The sequence below is a fragment of the Grampus griseus genome, assembly GCF_964374135.1.
Source record: "Grampus griseus genome assembly, chromosome: 1".
NCBI classification, from domain to species: domain Eukaryota; kingdom Metazoa; phylum Chordata; class Mammalia; order Artiodactyla; family Delphinidae; genus Grampus; species Grampus griseus.
Genome location: NC_139017.1, coordinates 161457200 through 161463893, shown reverse-complemented (window position 1 = coordinate 161463893; position 6694 = coordinate 161457200).

Here is a 6694-nt window from a genome sequence, read left to right as displayed (position 1 = left end):
CTCTTGTTATCTTCTGTTTTCATCTCATCATGGTTTTGATTTGCATTTCCCTAGCGATCAGTGATAATGAGCATTTTTTCATGTGCTTGTTAGCCATCTGTATATCTTCTATGGAGAAATATCTATTCAAGTCCTTTAACCCATTTCTTAAATGACTTGTCTGTTTTTTATTGTTGAGTTGTAGGAGCTCTTTATATTCTGCATATAAATCTCTTATCAGATATATGATTTGCAAATAATTTCTCCCATTCAATGGGTTGCCTTTTAACACTGTTGATAGTGTCCTTTAATACCCCATCCTTTCTTTTAAGGAACTGATTCATCATTTCCTTCCCAAGGCCAAAATCCCCTGACTCACGCATGTGGCAGGTCTTCTTAAAACACTCTCTGAATGTATTTTATTTTATTTTATTTTTGTTTATTTATTTATTTATTTTTGGCTGCATTGGGTCTTCATTGCTGTGAGCGGGCTTTCTCTAGTTGTGGTGAGCAGGGGTTACTCTTCGTTGCAGTGCACTGGCTTGTTACTGCGGTGGCTTCTCTTGTTGTGGAGCACAGGTTCTAGGCACGTGGGCTTCAGTAGTTGTGGCTCACAGGCTCTAGAACGCAGGCTCAGTAGTTGTGGCGCACAGACTTAGTTGCTCCACAGCATGTGGGATCTTCCCGGACCCGAGCTCGAACCCACGTCCCCTGCATTGGCAGGTGGATTCATAACTACTGCACCACCAGAGAAGCTCTCTGAATGTATTTTAGAATGACCTGGGAAGTTAAATAAAAAGAAAGCCAGGCTGGGCTTCCCTGGTGGCGCAGTGGTTGAGAGTCCACCTGCCGATGCAGAGGACACGGGTTCGTGCCCCGGTCCGGGAGGATCCCACATGCCGCGGAGCAGCTGGGCCCGTGAGCCATGGCCGCTGAGCCTGCGCGTCCAGAGCCTGTGCTCCGCAACGGGAGAGGCCACGACAGTGAGAGGCCCCCCGCCCCGCGTACCGCAAAAAAAAAAAAAGAAAGAAAGAAAGCCAGGCTAATCACACTCTGTTCCTCTTGTTAAAAAACGAAATTTAACTGAGTAGATTATAAAGATCTTATTGGCTTTATTCAATGATTCATGAATCAGGCAGCACCCCATCTAACAGACAGAAAGGAGCTGTACAAAAAGAAAGATTTTTATAGGCAGAAGGGAGCAGGGACAAGGAAGTTTTACTACAGAAAGCAGATTGTTTGTGGCAAGGTCACCTTCCTTTAGGGACCAGGGAAGGCAAGGGTGTATCAGGCAGATGACCTCACTAGTGCTGTTTAGGTAATTTCAGATTGACTGGTTTAAGATTCCATTCCTGGGAGAGGTTGAAACTGCAATCAAGTTAGGTATTAAGTCTTGGTTTGGTGACTTGGGGTTTAACATAAGTTACTCCATTTTGGGTCTGTTGTCTTGTTTTTAACACTTTTTTTTAACGGTTTCACAATTCTAAGGAAAATTCATATGAATATGCAATATGAACTTCATGAAAAGGTGTCAGGGAGGTGGCAGGAGATGGGGAGAGTGGAAAAGGAGGCTGCATGGAGAACAACACAATCTGTCAGGACAGGATGTAGCGTTTACTAAGTACTTATTCTGTGCCAGGCACTGTTCTAAGCAATTTTAAATCCTCGAAACCACCCTATTTTGTTGACAGTAAAATTATTCCCATTTTACAGATGGAGAAACAGAGGCCCACAGAGGTTAAATCACAGACTAGGTGGAGCCAGAAATTGAACCCTGGCCATGCAGACCCAGTGGCTACTTTACCGATCACAGTGTGACACTTTGTGGGCTTTGGAGTCGGAATTAATCTGCATTCAAACTCAAATGACTAACAAGAACATGATTACAAACCCATTAGTAATCTGACAGAAATTCAAACTGAAAACAAGTTTTCACTTTACACTTACCAGCAGTTTGAAAGTTGGACAACATCAAGTGTGGGTGAAGATTCGGGGAAATAGAAACTCTCATGTCATTATGGGTGGGAGCATAGCCTGGTGCAGCCGTTCCAGAAGAGATTCGGCAGCTCTTTACCCAGTTAAGTATAAGTGTCACCACTGGGTGTACATTCGGGGAAATTCTTACATAGGTCCATAGGGGAACATCTGGAAGGCTCTCCTCACAGCATCATTTGTAGAAGAGGGAGTTGAAGGCAATCGAAGTGTCCATTGCCAGGGGAATATGTAAGTAAAATGTAGATGCCCATGATGGAGGACAAGACAGATGTTTACATCAATGAACCAGATGCACACACTTTAACATGGTTACATTGTAAAAGCAATGCTGAGTGGGAAAAAAAATGAGAAACAGAATGAGGTCCATAGCCCAATTTACGTAAATCATACCTTTTATGTAAATTTTAAATGAATATGCATGAAAAATAACACTATATTTTCTAAGGGTACATAAAAGCCAAAGATATTGAACATGCTAGAGCTACCATGGAGGATGGGACTGGAGAATGGTGATGAAGGGAAATAACATGCATTCAGATGGAAAAATGGATGTGAGAAGTGTCTTGCAAAATGGAGGTAAAAAAAGAATCTACGCATCTCAGTTCTACCAAGTTATTGCTATGTGGCCTTGGATAAGTCATTTCCCTCCTTGATACTTGTTTTTCTTATCTGGAAAATAGGAAGATATGAGCCTTCACATCCTATGTCATGAAGGATGTCTGCAGAGGAAGTCAATGTGATAGAATGGAAAGTGCATGGCCCTTGGACATGACCCAGCTGATTGCTGTGTGGCCTTGGGGAAGCACTTTACTCTCTCAGCTTCTGTTTTAAATGAGGTGGTCTCAGGCCTCACTGAGAAGGGGACATTTGAGAAAGGTCTTGGAGGTGAGGGAGTGAGTCGTAGGGATATGTGGGGGAAAGAGTAATTCAGGCAGAGGAAAGAGTCAGTTCCAACCACAGGAAAGGACACGACGTTCCTTTCACAGTGCCTGCCACACGGTCTGTGCTTAGCAGCTGTTGACTATTCACTCACCCCTTCCCCTCCTCTTGCAGAAATGTCAGGATCCAGGTGACCTTCTAGCTTCAGTAACAATGGCACTCTGGCTTCAGAAGCTCTTTGTAACACTGCGTTCACATATACCATCCACTGCAGGAGTGCCCTCTCTAACTGACCACAGAAGCCTCAGCCTGGAAAAAAGTCATTGCTGCTGGGGCTTCGGCCTGCATGGGGAGCACAGGAGCCCTCAGACAGCAAGGCAGACCCTTCACCAACTGCTATTCCCCTCAAGAGACCCCTACCCCAGCACACATCAAAGCTAGGACAGTACCTAGAAGGGCTTGAGTGAGGGTACAGTCAAACAGGGAGAGGAAAGAAGGGAAGGGACCCATATTTACTGAGGCAGATCTGGGTTTGAATATTATTCTGCTGCTTGCTGGCTCATGTACACTTACAAATCACTGAAGCCCTCTAAGCCTCAATTCCCCCATCTGTAAAATGAGCATGAAAAATATCATTTCTGTACAGTAGTTGTGAGGACTCAGTGAGATAAGATTTGTGAAAGTGGCAAGCAAATATCTGGGGCTCACCAAAAAGTAGGCCCTCTCCTTCTGTACCAAGTACCTGGGAGTCATCCACTGCCTTATTCAGTCAGCTCAGGTCCTTATTTATTTTATTCGTTTCTGTGGGGATTGAATCACTTAACTTTCAAGGAGGGTGTGAGGTTACAGTGAGGCAGTAGACAAAAACTGTAGTTAGCATAGTTACTGGACCAAAACAGGTACTCCATAGGTATTTGTTGGATACCTAGATGGACAGGTGGATGGATGGATGGATGGATGGATGGATGGATGGATGGATGGATAGATGACTGGGTAGATGGGAGGATGGCTTGCTGATAGGGAAAACATGATTTGCATTACAGAAATACCAAGTCTGCACAAAAACCAGGTGTTTTAACAAGAGGGTTTTATTATATCTGTTTGTGGCCTCAGGTCTTAAGCACAGATATAGCATAGATGAGTAAAAATAGGCATAAATGTGCCCAGTTCTAGTCAGCTGTGACCTACACTTACCACTCTTGTGTCTACGATTCATCTGGATGAGGTAAGGGGCCAGGTCTTGCCTGAGCGAATGTTCTCTAAGTGAGATCACTGGTGGTTCCCTGGGGTCAAGGCTGAGATCAGGGGAAAATGCAGGGTGAGGATTTCGTGATGTCCAACATGGGTTGGAAATCCTGATTGGTGATGTTTCATTAAAAGAACTATAACTCAGCTTTTCTGGTAATCCTGTCACCGTTGCAAGAAGGGAGAGACACAAGTGCATTCCACGCTATGTAACTTCTGCAATCACATGGCCCCTCTGAGCCCCATGTTCCTCTTAGTAAGATGGAGGAACTGGACCCTACCAGCTTCAAAAGGTTCTGATCCTCTGAAAATCCCTGACATCTTTTTTTAAATATGGATGTAGAACTCCAGAAAAATATATATTAAATTCCTTCCTTGTCTGTCTGTAGAGAGTCCTCTTAAACCCTTTCACAATAAGTGCATGTATACGTCAATGTGTGCTTATGCTGCACCCTGGGGAAGCAGGAAGCTTTGGAGATAGACAGCTCATTTCTAGGCGTCACATGAGAAATGTGGATACACTGATTATGATTCAGTTCCTGCAACTATACTTCGATTAAAACAAAGAAAGATTCAGTTCCTGCCCCCAGGGTAGGAAAGAATACATTGAAATGGATAAACTTCAATAGTTATTAGGGTATAAAAAAGTTGCACCCTCCCAGACCTAAAATGCTGCTAGGTCAATTAACCTGTCTAGAGGAATTCAGGAAGGCTGCCTCGAAGAGGTGTTCTGGGCTGGGTCAAAAAGAAGAGAAAGCATCTGAGAAGGTCACAACCAGGCAGAGGTCACAGGGGCAGTAAAGGTGGTTGTATTCAGAGTGGTGAGGCAATCATCAGAGCCGTAGCATGAGCTACAACCTAAAATTACCACCTCCCCTGGGCCTGGATGGGAGTGAGACCCTGGCTTGTGTGTTGGAGCAACGTTCTGAGAGAAGCAAGGGGGCAATCACAAGATACCATCTCGGAACTGCCTGTCTCTTTATTGAGCACTTACTGAATGCAGACCCTGTGTACTTTATATAATAGCAATGTTTCCTAAAGTGTGCTATGCAACTTGTGGGGCACATGAGGTGACTGTAAACAGGACACCAAGAGCATTTTGATTTTCTTTTTTTCTTTTTTTTTTAAAATAAATTTATTTATTTTATTTTATTTATTTATTTTTGGCTGCGTTGAGTCTTCATTGCTGCACGCGGGCTTTCTCTACTTGCGGCGAGCGGAGGTTACTCTTTGTTGCAGTGCACGGGCTTCTCATTGCAGTGGCTTCACTTGTTGCAGAGCATGGGTTCTAGGTGCGCGGGCTTCAGTAATTGTGGCTTGCGGGCTCAGTAGTTGTGGCACGCGGACTCTAGAGCGCAGGCTCAGTAGTTGTGACGCATGCTCTGCGGCATGTGAGATCTTCCCGGACCAGGGCTTGAACCTGTGTCGCCTGCATTGGCAGGCAGATTCTTAACCACTGTGCCACCAGGGAAGTCCCTTGATTTTAATATTTGTGTTTTGTGTTTATTTTTACCTTCTATGTGTGGCAGGTGGCATTTGTTTTCATTTACAATTTAGTTCTAAAGCATTCTTTTAAACAGGTGAAAGTTTTAAAAAGTGACTCGATTTAGAGAAATATATTTCTTGAGTAAACATACAGATGGTACATGGATATTGCAAAATTTACGAGGGGAGTACACAAACGGCTGAAATTCAAGAAACACTGTGCTTTAGCATACAAGCAGTTATCTCATTCAGAACTCTTTCGGTTGCAAGTAATAGATAATCACTCAAATCAGCTTAAGCAAAATAAGAGAATGTATCCTAAAAGGGAATCTCACAAGGACCCGAAGGAAGCAGCGCAGATGTTGAGCTTCGAGAAGGGCTGGGCCTGGAGGAAGGGAGCCAGCAGGCCCCTGGAAGCACGGCCCCTCCTCTCTCCAGGCCCCTGCGGTCCCCCCGGTCTCTGCCTTGCTCTGCACACCTCTGTCTTCTCTCTGAGCAGAGCCATTTTCTCTACTACATTCATGCAGGTGCCTCCCTCAACCCTGGCCCGCTGGCCACACTCACACACCTCACACACACACACACGCACACCTCTCACACACACACTCACACCTCTCTCACACACACACCTCACACACACGCACACCTCTCACACACACACTCACACATACACGCAGACACACACCTCACACATACACACGCGCACACACACCTCACACACAAACACACACACACACATACACACGCGCACACATACCTCACACAGAAACATGCAGACACACACCTCACACACACTCACACATACACGCAAACACACACCTCACACATACACACGTGCACACACACCTCACACACATACACACGCGCACACACATACACACATGCACACACACCTCACACACAAACATGCAGACACATACCTCACACACTCACACATACATGCAGACACACACACACACCTCACACACAGACATGCAGACACACACACCTCACACACACACGCAGACACACACACACACAGCTCCAGAGTTTAAATGTGTTCCGGTAAGTGGCCTGCGGAGCCTGAAAGAGCATCCCTGAATCTTGCTGCTTATTCCCAAGCGAGAACCTG